General features: G+C 37.7%; 1 pseudogene across 1 annotated transcript in view; it reads left to right on the top strand.

The window, feature by feature from the left end:
- Positions 1 to 11,056, top strand: part of LOC149144958 (putative cyclic nucleotide-gated ion channel 20, chloroplastic) — a 410,537-nt pseudogene extending 399,481 nt beyond the window's left edge. Inside the window, exons 11-14 of the transcript XR_016264145.1 lie at positions 9,212 to 9,458; positions 9,999 to 10,159; positions 10,399 to 10,495; positions 10,722 to 11,056. The product of XR_016264145.1 is annotated as a putative cyclic nucleotide-gated ion channel 20, chloroplastic (transcript). The remainder of the gene's footprint in view (positions 1 to 9,211; positions 9,459 to 9,998; positions 10,160 to 10,398; positions 10,496 to 10,721) is intronic.
- Positions 11,057 to 17,561: the final 6,505 nt, after the last annotated feature.

The following is a 17,561-nucleotide window of genomic DNA, read 5'->3' as shown; positions in this document are numbered from 1 at the left end:
GACCTTTACTTCTAAGTAAATCTTCGATGTAGGCTACCCATTGGAAGTAGTTAGTGCTGTCAAGAATGACTTGGCATGGGCTTTCCATTTTTTTTTAAAAAAATGAAGCTGAAGATGCTGAAAGTAGGTGTTCCAATGGATAGATCTCGAAAAAATAGGCGGTTTTAAAAAAAACGGCTCTGAAAAAGGCTTCCGGATGAAGAAGTTATGGCTTTTTGAAAAATAATTGTTGAAGTAGCCGGCAAAGTGCGCGAATGTGCGGGAATGAAAAAATCTGCCCCCACAAAATGGAGACTTGAACCCAAGACCTCTACTCTCTTAAAATAGCTTTGAACCAATTGATCTATACAAAAAATTTGAGAGAGAGAGAGAGAGAGAGAGAGAGAGGGGGGGGGGGGGGCCTCGGTTTGCGTGCTTGCCTTGAGAAAGCTCTTTTTCCCTAACAAAACACAAAACACAAAACCCAACACGAATATGTAAAGAAAAACGAACCTTGCGGCTCGAAGTTAGCTTTAGCCAAAAAACTAGAAATTTTAAAAAAATTTCAAAGTTAGCTTTAGCCGAAAAACTAAATATTTTTCTCAATGTTTCTGATTTTCCGAGATCACACTAAGGTGCAGGGAAAAGAGCATACGCATGAGAAAAATCCTTCCTTTCTGTTTCTGATTTGCCCAGATCGCACAGAGTCGCAGGGCAAAGAGCATACGCAGAAATGAAAGGTATAGATCCGGTTAAAAAAAAAGGCTAAATAAACTAAGACCGAAATAAGCAGAGAGAAAATAACAGTAAACTGCAAAAAAAAAACACTGTATACCTCCCGATCTGAAAAATGACGCAGCTAGGGCTACCGGAAACCTTTTCGCGTGAAACGAAAGGGGTTCCTCACTGGAACAGATGCTCCGAACGCAACAGAGCAGTCCTCTCGGCCCGAAAGCAGTCAGAAACAGCAGATCTAGGAAACGACAGCCGCATGCAGTTCTACCGGCTTCAGATTTGGATCACCAACGGACGCGGCCCTCAAATAGCTCTGATACCATGTAGGAATTTACAGGGTAAGTTCCACAGAAAGAATACCAAAAGGACACCGCTCACAACCAGATCTCAAATCAATACACCAGTATTTTTGACGTGGTTAAAACCCTCAGAGTGCAAGGAGGGAAACAGTCCACGGCCTGTCCCAACGTGGGTACTACAGGCAATTTATTAATCAAAGAATGAAAATTTACATAAGCTTCTCTCATGCACGGATTACCCGAACAATGACCCTCCATGCGCTTTAAATAGAACTCATGGACCAATCGGGTGTCAAGCCACGGATCAAGTGTCGGTAATACCGAGGTGAGAGTGAACCGTCGGATCACTACATATCGTGACCGTCGGATTGTAAGTTACAAAATGTACAACGGTAAAGAAACACACTTTACCTAACTCTAACCTAACTCTATACTAGACCAAGTTGAACTTAACTATGTCCTATGTGTCGGAATATCCTAATAGTCCCCCCCTAGGATCAACACAAATTCAAAGCTCTTCACATTACAGTAGGTGGAGAATGGAATTAAAAAGTTGAAAATAGGAAAGGCAAAGGACTTGGATGAACTTCAAGCAGAGTATCTAAAATGGGGAATGAACTCTCTTGTACCACACATCATAGAAATATTCAACAACATCATTCAACAAGGATTCCTAAGAGGTTGGACAACTAGCCTAGCAATACCCCTTTTAAAAGTGGAGACATTAATAATCCATCCAACTATAGAACAATTATGATCAATCCTTTGTTTGCAAAGCTTTTCGACAGCATGGTAGAAGACAGAATTAGCAATTGGGCAGAAGTAAAAGAAAAGAGAGCAACAGGACAAACGGGTTTTAGGCCGAAACATTCTACAGTGGATCATGGCATCATGTTGAGACACATTGTTGAAAAGGTTTGGGAGGACAAAGAAGAAGTATTTTGCTGCTTTGTTGACTTCAAAAAAGCATTTGACATAGTCCCTAGGGATAAGTTGTGGCGTAGAATGGAAGAACTTGAAATTCCTGTGCATTATAGAGCCGCTGTCCATAGACTTTATGAAGAAGTGAAAGTCAAAATTAGAACCTCAGCAGGTATTTCAGAAAGCTTTAGAAGTGACATTGGAGTCAAGCAAGGTTTCCCTCTATCCCCTACTCTTTTTGGTCTATATATTGATAAATTGGAAGAGTGGCTAAATCTGCAAGGTGGAGATGGTGTTCGGTTGGGGGAGTTTGTGATAAAGCTTCTTTTATATGCTGATGATATTGTATTGATTTCTAAATCGGCCCATGGATTGCAAATGCACTTATATGCCATGAGAATTATTGTAGAGCAGTGGGGATGCAAGTCAATACTAGCAAGACCAAAATAATGTTTTTTCTAATAAAAGGAAGCAAAGCCAACATACTTTCTTCTTTGAAGACAACATTCTTGAAGAAGTAAATGAGTACAAGTACCTTGGGATTGATTTCAACAACAAACTCAATTGGGAGGACTACAGAAAGAAGAGAATTTTAGGAGGGTGGAAAGCATTATATGCTCTTCAAAACAGATGTAGAGACGTAGAGTTATGGGATTGGAAAATGATTAAAGTGATTTTTGGACTCCTAGTTTGTCCAATGATGTGTTATGGGTGTGAATTGTGGGCTAGCAGCACTCCTGTCTCAAAATGGGAAAAAATTGAGAAAATCCAAAAACGTTTATCTTGAGCAAGTTCAAAATAAAAATTTCAGTACCTTGTGAGATAATGTTGAGTGAAACTGAAGCAACTTCCATTGAAGCAATTGCTATGGTACGGCTCATAAGATATCTAAAAAGAATTGAACAAATGAGAGTAGGTAGATGGCCTAATGTTATCTTCAATGAAGGCATGAGTGAAAGAAAGAAAACATGGATGAAACAAAACTACACATGGATGCAAAAATGGAATATCTACATGAATGACTGTCCCACAAATAGCAAGGGGCTAAAGGATTTTGTTATGGAGAAGTTTCGTAAAAAGGTATGGGGAAAAGAGTTGGGTAGAAAGAAGAAATATTACATTGAGGAATTCAACCCTATGTGTGATCTACAACAAAAAGAGTTCATTGGAGCTAGCATTTCGTGGAGGGCAAAGGTTCTTATTGTTCAATTAAGGACCAACTCACATCAAATTCGGTGTGAAACAGGACGGTGGAAAAGGCCTAAAGAAGCTTGGAAAGAAAGGGTGTGTACATTTTGCACGTCTAGGGCTGTGGAATCAGAAAAAACATTTCATTTTGGAATGTGAGGCATTCAAAGACATCAGAGAAAGTTATGAGAAAATGTTAGCATCAGTTTCTTGGCATTGTCTTTTTAGCGAGGGGATTGTTGGAAGGTTGGGTCAGCTCATCATCAATTTGAATCGGAAAATGATTGAATTGCAAAAAGCGAAAAATAGGGAACTAATGGTCTCATAGACTATTTTAGTCTCATGGACCTTAAAATATCATTTCATTTATATGTATTTTGTTTTTTTTAATCTAAAAAAACTAGGTTTACCTAGAACAAATAAATGGAAACCTAATTTAAATTTATAAAAAAGAAGGAAAAGATGTGAATTACTTACAAAATTAAAGTCTTAGTTTAATTTAAAAAAAAAATATTAATCAAAACCAATTGTTGAAAGAAAAATAAAAAATAAATCTATTATTTAACTCAAACCCAATCCAAAGTTTGATTTAGAAGTGATTTAATCAAAATCTAAGAAAAAATGATGTGAAGAATTTATGTGTACCTGATTTAGAAGATGTCAAATGAAAGTCCTTGCCGAAACTCTTGTGTTTTCTTTCGCACTCTGCTTTGTCAGGATAACGGTGATGCACATTCCTACCACGCAAATCCATGGAAGAAAAATTGTCAACTTGAAACACAATAGAAAAGCTACCTTAAAAGGGGATTAAATGAAGAATTAGCAATTTCCTTAAATCAAGAATTAGCTTGCATTTTCCTTTTTGTTTTCTTGACGACCTTCTTTTGGATGATCTTTGGAAATCTATAACCCTAGGTTAGGCAAATCTTGTTTTTATGGATGGGATGGAAAGTGTATGAGTATTTAACGGAAAATGTTAAGTACGGAAGGGATATGTCTATGCTACCCACAATGATTTTTCTGTATTACAGAATGGTCTAGGTTAAGGCACACTTATCCAAAAGTCATTACGTCCTGGATGGTTAGAAATAGTAACAAGGTAACATCTTTACTAGGTTGAAAGTGATAAAATATCCATCTAATGCTAGCATCTAAAAAACAAGTTAAAACCTTAGCATCATTTCTAGGTGAGGAATATAAGTAGTGAAACCATACCAACCAATAATTGAAGCAGCATGAGATATTATCTAGCACATTTCATATCAAGGGCATGGGAAGTGATGCACCATTGTGAATGATTAATGAGCACAAAAATGTAGGTAATGAATAGAGAATAGCAAGTCCAGACTAATAAGAAAATCTTGTCTATGTAGCAAAAAATCACAACAACTGTGTATCTATGGGAGTTGCCTTAAGGGGAACATCTAGCTCCAACTAGGGGACAAACGCTCTGGCACAAGTGTATGAGAACTCTGGATTCTCCTATTTTCACATATCAAGAGTCCTTATTCATTGGGCCATGGAGTCACTAGACCTGTAACCTATGCGGCATCTAACGTGGGAGACATGAGAACCAATATGTGAATCTACCACCCTTGGCAACTATTGGAAATAAAACATGTCGAAAGACAATGATATAAAGTAAATTTTGAAAGGTAAAGGCAACAAAACTAGTAAATGTGAAATGTTTTCATCTAAGAAAAGCATAAATAAACCCAAAAGATTAAAATTCTTACTCAAAGAGCTTATTCATGTTCGAAGGCTCACTGGGACTAAATGCCATTAGGGAAGTATAATTTGAAGGTAGGAAATTTCTCACCATCTAAATGGCTAAGGTAGAAAGAATTAGTTCCAACTATACTTTCTATTATAAATGGTCCCCTCTAAAGGGAGTCAAACTTGCCATGCTTACCAGGCTTCTCTTATTATTTATCCCATATAAGTACAATGTCACCTAGTTTGAATTGCCTTGACTTAGCCTTTCTATCAAAAGTTGTCTTTATCTTGTTTTATATTTTCAACTAAACAGTCAAAGGCTAATTGTATTTTCTTGTCTAATTGGACGAGTTGATGAATTCTTGCTTGTACAACTTCTTTATCATCTCTAAAGTGTTCTAGCAAGTTGTAAACGGGTAATTTCAAATGTTTAGGCAAGGTAACATTCATCCCATATGAACTATGGCTAGTTGAATTTTTTTTTGTTATCATATCTGCACGGAGAGTTTACTTGATTTTGTTATCCTGGCTTCTCTTGTTGTTACCCACTATCATTTTGACTATGGCCATGAGATTTTTATTGCTTGACTCGGCGAGACCATTACCTTGTGGGTAATAATTTGAAGAGTGAGACAATATAATGTTGTATTTGAAACAAAATATGGATAGTTTTGTTTAATTAAAAGCATTGGCATTATTTGTGGTAATTTTGGCTGGAACACCAAATCGATCTGTAATTTTGTCTCCCAAAAATTCCCCTACCACAATATTAGTTGCTCTTTTGGTAGGTATTGTTTCTACCCATCTTGTGAAATAATCTGTTGCAGTGTTGATAATATCGTTCTAGGCAAAATATCGGCGAGGGTCCTGAAAACATCTTTTTGGCAATATTGGTGAAGATATCAACAAAATATTGGAAAATATTGGCAAACATTTCTTTTCAAATTTTCAAACATATAATGCAACAACGATATTTAGCCGAGATTTTCAAAGTATCACAATATCTAGCAGAGATTTTCAAAATATTTTGATATTCTCAAAGCTAGAAATATCACGATATTTACCTGCCGAAATATCATTTCCCTGAAAATCGTACGATATTTGCGATATTTCGTGAAATATCGCCGATATTATCAACACTGATTAGTTGTAGTGAGGAACCACTTAAACCCATTGCTAAAATTGTTGTTCAATTCACCGATGAAGTCTAGGCCCCACTGTTGGAAAGACTTCTCAACTATGCTAGGTTGAAGGGGTAAAGCGGCATGGTCTTGCTTTCCTATGAAGAGTTGGCATTGTTGACATGACTTGACAAATTGATGTGCACCATAAATATAGCAGGCCAATAATACCTTAAGTATTTTATGAATTGTAGTAGGTGCAACATGATGTCCGCCACATAGTCCCTTGTGGATGTCTGTCATGAGTTCTCTAGTTCTTGTTCATCGACACATCCTAGAACTAGACCATCAAGATTTTGCCAACCAAGGCCATTTTGGACTAGACAATATCGTGTGGATTTCAATCTTAAAGTTCTTCTCTGGTCGTTGAGCAATTGGCTAGGACTTTCTAGCTTTCTCAAGTAATAAATAATATTGCTATACCAATTACTTTGCTCCAAAACATCCTACACAACATTAATCTCCAAGGCTTCTTCATTTCCTCTAGCTGGTAACTTGTCAAAGCCTTGACCTTTCACTAACTTGGTCTAATTTCCAAGTCATACTCTTGAATTTTGTATACCCATTTCCCACGGATCCCTAAGCATTCACTCTAGGTTAAGATATCCTTTATTACTAAGTGAAGTACATAAGCAGTGACTCTCAAATAACCAACATAAGTTATTGTTTCTTTTGAAGCAAAAGAAAAGAGTAGGAAGTCTTTGGAATAGTCAGGGCTAACCAAGACAGGTGCCATACTTGTAGCATTTTTAATTTCTCTAAATACATCTCTACTGTGATTGCCCCATATGAATTCATGGTCTTTCCTCAACAAATTGGAAATAGGTTTGGATATCTCAGCGAAGTTGGGAATAAATTTTCGGAAGAAGTTGATTTTCCCTAAGAATGACTCAATAACCTTCTTAGTCTAGGCAGAGGAATAGTTTGGATAGCTTCTACCCTAGCGGGGTTTATTTTTACTCCATTCCTAGATATAATGTGACCCAATAAATTTCCTTCATCTACTAACACATTACAACAGATAAATACTCACAACAATTCTCATTTATTAATTAATCTTAGGAAAATCAGGGCCCTAGGAATTTCGACCCACTAAAAATTAGCCTCTAAAGAAAGTTGGCCTAGAGAATTTCAACCCACCTCTCACCGGCGACTTAACCCTGCGCCTTCCCCTTGAACAACATCAATGCCTCAGGAAATTTGGCCCTCACAAGCCAACCTCTCCAACAATTTGACCTCCTTCTCACTTCAACAATTCGACCCTACAATCTCCAACTATTCGACCTTTCAAAAATGCTCCTGAATCAACTTGCAATCTTCCTCTTTTTCCTCAGTCTAGATGAGCATCTTGCTCTAGAGAAATCGCTCTCCCTCTTTGAGAAAATCGCTTTCCCAAAAATGCAATAGTTGCCTCTCTCTCTTGTTGTGTCTTCACCTCTCCCTTAGGATTTCATTTATAATCTTCATCAAGCCCAAATCCCTAACCCTAATCTCCCTTCTAGAAGATCTGGAAGATCAACGGTTGTTGTGTTTTCACCTCTCCCTTAGGATTTCATTTATAATCTTCATCAAGCCCAAATCCCTAACCCTAATCTCCCTTCTAGAAGATCTAATAGATCAATGGTTGAGATCATTTCTAAGTCATTTAAATAATTTCATTATTTATCCTTAGAAATTGACTTAATAGTCCACAATAATTAATTGACATTAATTATTATACTTTTCCTAATTTAGACTTAGGAAAGAAGACATAAATCACTTACTCCATCAAGCACCTAAAGAGGCAATAAATCATCTCCTGCATGCTAGGACACCAAACCTATGTAGAAGACCACAATCTTCAACAAAGCCTCTACTGGATAAGGGAAGTAAAGATGTTGGGATCACCCTTATCGAAGAAAAGGGTGGTTTGGGGTGGGCCAAGGGGGCAGATGGGGTGGGGTTCATCTCAAAGGGAGAAAGATAGAGTGTGGTTGGCTAGAGTGATGGGGGTCACCGAAAGGTGGTGGTTAAAGGGATGGAGAGTGGCTAGAAAGGACATAATCGATAATCCTTGCTCCTTCACCGTGAGGTTGGTAGGTGAAAACTGAGACTCAAGAAAACAAGGAATGATGTTCAAAATCAATAACTCATGAGATCCACCCAATTGTAGTAGGTGTTTGCCATAACTTGTCAAAGGCCCCGATACATCATCTAATGTTTGCTAGAGTCCTAGTGATTCTAGGTTTGTCTAGTGGATACAAAACATGTCCTCTAAGAAATCATGGAAATGAATTTGAGATGCGCAAGTGTGTTGAAGGAAGTGTAACTAGGTTCGGTCTTCGTAAATGTACTTTTGATATTTGTACTTATTCAAGAAAAGAAATATTATTTTTATACTATATGTCAATGAGTTTCTTTCTCATTGAAATAGGTCTAGCACATGTCAAAGTGCTATAGGTGAGTCGAATAGTCAAAAGAAAATGTTGAAAGCCTTAAGAGCATGTTACACCATGTATAAATATATATTTAAGTCAAAGAGATAACCTCCCAGCAAAATCAAATATGTTGCCAATTATCAGTCAAATTCCAAGCCTGCATTTGAGAGCCCATACATTCAGTTATGTGTGTTTGTTACCAAGTTAACAATACCTTCGCCTCCCATGTAAAGGGGCATGTAAAGAGACTTTCTTCTGCCAATTCTTTTCCCTATGTCATGTGAAGAATATATATGCATTAGAGATATAATCTTGTGTTGAATTTTTAATCTACGCTGATGACTGATTTACAAAGTTAAGATTGTACGTTTGTTACCAAGTTAACAATACCGTTAAGATTGTACGTTTGTTACCAAGTTAACAATACCGTGTTATTTCCTGCCATTCATCTGTCTCTTTTCGTCTGTTTATGAGCTGGTTATTGCATGTCTTGAGTTTGGACTGATTACACTAAGAGAAGTTTCTTTGTATGTCAAAATCCACCACAATGATAATTTAAAAACACAATTTTTAAATGGATAGTGGACTCGATATACTTGTTGCAAAGTAAAACAAAAATAGTACTTGTTGAATAGTGATATGCTGGTGTTTGTTGCTGATGATTATAAATTAAAAATTTGTCGTATTAGGAACTCTCTATGCATGCCTGTGGTGAGTGTTCGACCCTCAATGATTATTAGAGCAAATAAATACTACTAATAAATATTATACGCAGGTGCGGTTGTTCACTGTTATGGAAGATACTGTAGTTGATGCAATATCTGAAAGATTGCGTCAAAGGTTTTATATTAAGGACAGCATCATTTTGCGGATGAAATACCCTATCGATCGAATGTTGTTCATTATACGTGGAAAGCTGGAGAGCATTGGTGATGATGGGTCTAGCGTTATTATTAATGAGGGGGAGTTCTGTGGAGATGAGCTGTTGACATGGTGCATTGAAAATGCTGCAGTGCAGTCAAGTAAGTAAAGTTTGCTCAGGGTCTATTTGAAGTCTTTTACATTGTTTTGAAATCACTGTCTTGGTGTTATTGACTCCCATATGCAAATACATATTAAATATGATTCCCATATGCGAATTTTGAAATACATATAAATCATGGACTGTGTATTGGCAAGCTTAAACCAAGGGAATTTAGTTTTTTACTACTGTGAAAGTATCCAACCTGGAAATGGTTTTCCAATTTCAGGGAAAACTGTAGAAAAGAAAGATAATATTGATCTTACTTTTGAGATGTGAGTCAATTCAATAATGCGAGCTTTATGGAAATTTTTCCAAATCTAGTATTAAAGAAGATAGTGCTTTGTAAAAATTACCACTCGAGTATTTCCCTGGTTCTGAAATGAGCTAAATCCCGTCAGTTTAAATATCTCAGCTGTGGATCTAACTAATTTGTTATCTACAAAGTTCACTAAAATTGATACAGCTGGGTATTTATTCTCTTTCTTGCGTAATTTATGTTTAAGCAGATGAGCTGACATATTGATTTATCCTATGTCAGGCTCAAGGAAAAATGTCGTTAGACAAAGGGCGCTTTCCAGTAGAACGGTTAAATGCATAACCAATGTTGAAGCGTTCTCTCTCGAAAGCTGCAGATCTTGTATATGTCACCAATAATTTTAGTCGTTATATGAGGAATCCACGAGTTCAAGGAGCAATCAGGTACTTGAAGCATGCGTTTTCAAAAAATGGAGATGGCAGATATGACAAACGCTTTTTGTCTTAGACAACTTACAGAAGAACTGCTCCTGAATTCAATGAATTTGGGAAAAGTGATGGCTTTTCAGTATTAATATTCAGTTTTGTCTTATCCAGAACTTCAACTATGTAACTGGTAATTGACATATTTTACATGGTGATTTGGGAAAGAGTTGCTTAATCCATTCCTTTTGCTTTTTAAGGTATGAATCACTATACTGGAGATCATGGGCAGCTGGGCGAATACAGGCCACTTGGAAATATAGGAAAAGAAAGCACATCAATTCTCTTGCGTGGACAGTGAGATAAGGGGATAACAGAATGTCAATTGCAAATTTATCGAGCTTTAATTGGGCTATTCCTCATGCTCAAATCGCAAAATGAAAACTTAAATTTCCCGGTATCGGATTGATCTTGCATCATTTCAGCTGTCGGACATGCATCCATTAATGCAAGACGATTTGGTTCAAAGCTTCTTTCTTCCTTGCATACGAATTTTTAATGCTTTTTATTCTTTTAGTTTCAGGAGGAAATCGTCACAGAAAATGCAATAATCAACACTGTTAATTAACAAGAGATTGCGACAAAGTTTGTTTCGCATCCTTGAACTGAATATAGGAGGGGGAATGGGGTTGGGATTGGGAATTCGATTATTTATGAGCTTATCAGTTCATATTTATCTTCCAACAAGATTTAGATGTAAATTTTGTATTAACGATGTTTATCTTGTATTTATTCTGTACACTGTAATTACCCTTGAATAATATATAAAACCCCTTCCTCATTGTTATGTTTTATTATGTGTTGCCAATTAGGCAGCTAATAGAAGGGGCAAAGGACCTCATTTCAGCCTCTTTAGTAACGTGACAAACTTGGTTATGCAGAAATATAATATGCATTCTTAGCATTATCTGATAATTATTTATTTCAAGAGGGCATTTCTTTTGTGTGTGTTCAAGAGACTTTTTTCCAGAAGAAAAAACGCTGGTTTCTATTAATAAAAAAAATCCCAGTACATATAGACAAAAATTTCCAGATATTCTTCCAAGTTCATAAAAGGCCTGATGTCCCTCCTGGAGGAGATATGCCAACAAAACAAGGGTCCAACAGCCTATCCTCAAGAACATTTTCAATAACCAGAAACAAAAAATAGGTCTGTAACATATTCAAAGTTGTGGAACCAGAAAGTAACATAAACCATTATTCCAATAAGCTGAGCAGGAAAAGAAAAGATGCCACCAAAAAATACTAGGAGCTTATAGTGTAATTTCACCCTCATTGACCTGCCTGTCTCCATCACAAAGTCTGTAATATAGTGAGCCTGGAGCAGCCAATAATCCCTTTTTTGATAGCCCGTCAGCGATAGAATTTAATTCTCTGTATATGTTCTTGAAGGAGATATCCTTGAAAAGCATTTTCAAATGCTCTATCCTCTCCAACCGATTTATCAAATTTGGAATCGAAAGAGAAGCCCTCCCGTTGATTACCTCAATATTGGTTATGGAGTCACCAAATATAGCTAAATTCTCCAACCGATGCCATTTTGCGAAGGACAACAGCTCCCAAAGTGCTATAAGCTCAGCTCTGATGTTCCTGTCTTGCCCCCATGCCAAAAAAGAAAAAAAATGCTTCTGAGAATTGATTCTCAGCCAAGCTCCACAACCACAACTGCCAACCTGGGCTGCACCATTGAAGAAGCCCGCTAGGAAAAGGACCTGCAAGTGAAGATTTATCAATCTGGGCATGTTTTCAGAATTGTTGGAGCCCTTCCTAGTCGCCAACCACCCCTGTATGCAAGTACAACCCTGTAGAGATTGAAAGGCATGTTTTCAAAGATTACAAAATTCCTTTCACGCCATATTTTCCAAGATACATATAGATAAGATAAGATAAATATATTTATGTTCAACTAATGACCACAAAGTAGGTCAAAGGGACCGTTGAGTACAATGATGTTCATACAACGCGGGAGAACCAAACAGTCTTCTATAAAAAATACAATGCATGAATAGAAAAGGTACAATGCAGCAGCATAAAAGATACAATGTATGGAATGCCCTGACAGAGAAGATCCAGGGGCTAATGGGTCTGAGGATCAGACCCATCTCTCCTAACATCTGAGGTTGACTGAAGACAACTGAGAAAAAACTCCACAAAGTTTGTTGGCCCCATGAAGGGCCAGTGGGAGGTGCAGACTGTCCACTAAATCGTTGTCTGAGGGAGTTCACGCACTACTGAGGTCTTGAGGACCTATTCTGTCTCCCAGGGACGGATCTGAGATGGTTTTGCTGTTGATATCTCATGTGGCGGGGTGAGGTCCCACGTCCACTAAATCGTTGTCTGAGGGAGTTCACGCACTACTGAGGTCTGGAGGACCTAGTCCGTCTCCCAGGGACGGATCTGAGATGGTTTTGTTGTTGATATCTCATGTGGCGGGGTGAGGTCCCACGAGTCCTCACTGGTCTAGAGTTTGAATATGAAACGGTATCAATCGTTCTCTTTGTGCCCCTGTCTGAAGGTAGTACCCTAAAAAATGTCGTGATTCTCTGTGTGGGGTTTGGTCTGATGGGAGGTTGAAGAATATGCGCTCAAAACCTGAGAGCTTCTTGCATATATAGGGCCAAACATCTCTGATCGGGATACCTGAAAAGTCTACGAGGGTCTGAAAGTCTCTGAACAAGCAATGGAACCTTCCTCTGATCTTGTAGTAGATAGGGCATCCAAAAATGAAATGCACCTTGGTCTCTACTTCCTATAAATGACATACCTAGCATATTCTGTTTGGTCTATCAATCTGGTGGTCCGTCTCTACCCGAAGTCTATGAGAACCTACTCTGAACTGGCCTAGAGGAATGCGAAGAGCATGCATCCAGTGGTGAAACGTATACTGGGGTTGAATAATGAGCCTGTCTCTCAACTCCAAGAAGTGCTCAGCGTAGAAGGCCATCTTTGGGTGCAACCCTCCCGGAGGATTGACCCAGGTGACCTGGACGAATTGCCTGTAGATGTCCTCCTTGATGATCTTGTTCAACTCTTGTCTATTAGGTAGAAAGTGACCAAGAGCATCCAAGTAATATCCGAAAGGAGGGAGACGATCCAATTGAATGCTCGCTGACTCTAAGAGATTTGAAACTCCTGTAAACCAACATCTAGCCCAGCTTGAGGCAATAGAATGAGCAATAGGGTAATGATCCCTACTCTTTATCGAGTCTGCAAATACTCGGAAATGATGCAAGAATGAGACCGAACTGAAGACTGTCTCAAGCTGAAAGGGCTAAGCTCCGAACTCTGCAAGGATGATGTGCTGAGGTACTGTCTGTTTGTGCATAATGATGCAGCGAAGAAGAAGAATCTGGACTCTCTCAGCTGAAGCCCAATCCGACTCAAGTAAAGACGGTCCCCAAATCTTTGAGCCATATAGAACAGTGGAACGGATCAAGGTGTCCATGATGCTCATCTTGGACGAGATGTCTTGGAAGTGATGTCGAAAGCACTGTCTCTCGAGAAGGGATAAGGATCCATATCCTTTGTTGATCCGAGGTGAAGTATTGGTCACAAACTGAAGCGAGGCCCTGAGAATTGCACCCCCATGTACGTATACGTGTTGGTGATCTCAACCTCCTCCCCTCTGAATAGGAAGTGAAGGTCCAAAGTTTTCTTCACCCCATTGAAGATCATAATCTTGGTTTTGCCCAAGTTGACCATCAACTGTTGAAGATCGCAAAACAGAGCTAAGGCATCCAACTGCCTCTGTAATCCTTCTGGAGATGAGGAGAGGAGGACCATGTCATCAGCAATCCTACCTCTGTAATCCTTCTAGTGAGGAAGGAAGCCATCAGTGCCCTGGATATGCTCGTGTAGAAAAGCCTCCAACTCATCAATCTAGATCCCAAACAGGGTAGGGGACAATGGACAACCTTGTTTAACTCCAATAGTGCTTCAGATGTAATCAAACATCCCATGAGCCATGTGAAGACAACCAAGGATGGACTCATATAGGCACATAATAGCTGTCAATAGAGTCGCCGAGATGCCAATATCTCTGAGTCTCTGGAGTAAGGCTTCCCTCAGAACAGAGTCAAAAAGATGTGGTCAATGGTCTGATGAGCTGGTCGAAAATCTGCCTGTCCCTAGCTCTGAGTTGTCTTTGCTCAAGGTCACTGGAGAGATTCCTATGTAGAACAGTGGTATACAACTTCGACAACGTGTGGCCCACCATGATCGTTCAGTGGTTATTGGGATTTGAGCTGGAGCCTGATTTGCGGATCGGATGGATGATGTGGTGTGACCATGCCAGTGGAAAACCTCCATGGACTACATGGTTGAAGAGATCAGCCAAGTAACTAACCAAAGCACGGAAATAGTGTTTAAAAAACTCTGCTTGGTAGCCTTGTATTTTCCTTGCCTATTAAACCACCATTTGTAGCAGGAATCGAGAGTCGAAGGTACTAAATTGTGAACACTGAAACCTTTACAAAACCTAAGATCTAAGACGCGCGACCACACCTCCTTGGTCAGGGGGCACTGTAGAAGGTGTAAGACGCTTTCCTGTGCTTGTCTACAGAGAGGACACCAGCAGGGACCTTGAAATACCCTTTTGTTTAAGTTGTCCCACGTGGGAATTCTATTTTTTCAAGCAAGCCAGCAGAAAATGGTTATCTCCAGAGGCACATCCCAGTTCCATGCTTTCTTGAATCAACACAAGTCAACCAAATGATTGATCCTGCCTGAGATGTACTCGTATATCTCTGAGAGCATCAGCGAGCCTTTATGTAAAGTTCCATTCCAAACTAAAATATCTCCCCTCGTTTTTCTGATTAGACCTGCAAATTGAAGCTCCTTAATATAACAGTGCCACGTCTCCGCACATATACCCGACAAGCCAATTTCTTCAGCATTCTTCCATGTTGGATATGGAAAAGCATCATGCCATCGACTAATCTCTTAATCCAAGAAGAAAATACCTTCTGCATTCAACATATATTATTTTAATGGACAGGTTTGGTGTTGGGCCAACTCCAAGAATAGAATCAATGTCGATCAAGATTTTATCACCTTTGCCAAAGGACCATTTTAACTTGTCAAATAAACATCTAATAACCTTATATAGCTCTGTCAAATAGAGGAACTCCTTCTCACCCCAATCCCACTTTTCATGTACCATTCCATTATGTCTTTGCGTTGAAGATATTTATCTATAACAATGTCCTACCATATTCCGGTGCCAAAGAAGGCCCTCCTTAATGTTTTTGTCAACAATGCCGCTCCAAAAATCCTCATATCCAGGATGCCCCATCCGCCTATGTCTTTTCCTTTTGTGATAGCCTCAAACCGAACCAGGTGAAATTTCCGCACCTCCCTGGTCCTGCCCACAGAAAATGTGCCATAATAGATTTGATCTTCTTTATAATGTTTGCCGGGAACCAGAACAAGTGCATCTAATATACTGATAGCTGCTGCAAAACTAATTAAATAAGAGTATACCTACCACCCAAGGACAACAATTCGAGAAATTCCACAAGATAAAACAATCACAAGGAAATCACATATCCTACATTATGTACTACTAACTTCCATTTATAAAATTAAGCCATCAATTGAGAAAACTTGAATGTAGGAAGCTTAAAATGAAAATGTCAAGCCTATTTAAGATACAGGACAGCGAGGTGGTCTCTCCAAATCGAGTCTAGTTTTGTATGAGAAGAATGTATGAAGCTTAAAATGAAAATGTCAAGCCTATTTAAGATACAGGACAGCGAGGTGGTTCCTCCAAATCGAGTCGAGCTTTGTATGAGAAGAGTATTCTGTTTTGCAGATTCGATTTCAGAAATCGTACGTTTCACCTTACAGATTTCACATTTTGAAAACTTGAATGTTGATTTGATTTTTAAAGAATTATATGGCTCATATTTTTGACAATTTTACGGAATTATGGAGTTTCACATATAAAAAATTGTAGCAAAAGGGTTTTAACGGTTTGGTTAAAAAGAGGAAGAAAAATAATAAACACCGTGAAATAGAAAACCAATTAACCAAAACATTTTTAATGCAACTGTGTTTTGAACAATTATTTTTCTGTCAATGTCAAGAAAAAGCTGAAAGGATCAAATATTTTTTACTGGGAGTTTTAGACTTGCATAAATCAATATAGATTTAAAATATGGATTTAACATGATTGGAGAGGGATCCAATTTCTTTACTTGCAAATTTTTTTATGAGCAGACATTATTAAAATGTTTTGTATACTTATTTAAATTTTATTTTTTTTAGATTTTTTAAATTTTATACTTTGGCTGACATGAGCAAAATTTCAATTTTGGTGGCTCAACAAACTAAGTTAGAATTAGAAAAAAAAAAATTATGTATTTTAATTTGAGTGTATGGTGCAATACATTGCCAGTTCATTATTACAATGGAACAATCTTTATGTATATGTATATAAGTTAATTTTCATAATTTTCCAAAAAGAAAAATTACCCTCTTTTTTTTTCAAAAAATAATATACCATAAATTTGAATATTTTTACAAAAATAGTCACAATGTGCATAGTAAGGACTAGTAAAATTCACCAAGGTTTCTAAACTTTAACATAAATTTTCATTCTTAGAATTTTCCCTTGTTACAAACATACAATGTTTACTTGTCACCTCAACCTTTCCATAGGTTATAGAATGCATCTAGTGTCTCTTTGTACAATGAAGTCTTGAAATATTCATATTCTTTCTATACTTTAATTGATTAATTCTTCTATAAGTTGGAAAAAGTATATAGGAATTCATTAAAGAATAAAAACTGTCAAGACATAAATGGTGTTGTCTATCGAGGCTGCAATTTTGCTGAGAAAGTTATTTTTCGTCGAAATCCGACCATTTGTTTTCAAAAAATTTGATTATATGAGTGTTTGAATCATTTTTGATGGTGGAAATGGATTTAGCATCATCAAAAACCCCTGGGGCACTGAAAATCCTGAAGCTTGATAGTGGTAACTCGGATTTCCCAAAACTTCTATCGGAATTTCCACTATTTTCCAGGAAAAATGTGGCCTCATTAGACTACAATGACATAAATATTCAAAAGAGAAGCAAGTAGTGGAATTCGGGTTCCATCTATAATTGTGAAAGCTGCATAAGTCTCCCTTCGCTGGAGTAGGCAACAAAAAAAGAATTCAACCTTTGCAACAAAGCTTTATGTATAACTTCCACAAAGCAACCTATCTACTATGGAATGTAACCAAATGAAAATGAAGCAAAAGGTATACAACTTTTTTAACTTACTAGCTCTTACCAACTACCAATTGATGGTATTTACACTAATGTCACTAACCACCAATGTGTATACTCTTAACATAACATATTATGTCTAAAGC

Source organism: Pinus tabuliformis, chromosome X, assembly GCF_031772625.1.
Source record: "Pinus tabuliformis cultivar Carrire ecotype Pingquan chromosome X, CPIR1, whole genome shotgun sequence".
Lineage (NCBI taxonomy): Eukaryota > Viridiplantae > Streptophyta > Pinopsida > Pinales > Pinaceae > Pinus > Pinus tabuliformis.
The sequence above is the reverse complement of the archived record's forward strand: the minus strand, read 5'-3'. Positions and strand labels throughout refer to the sequence as shown.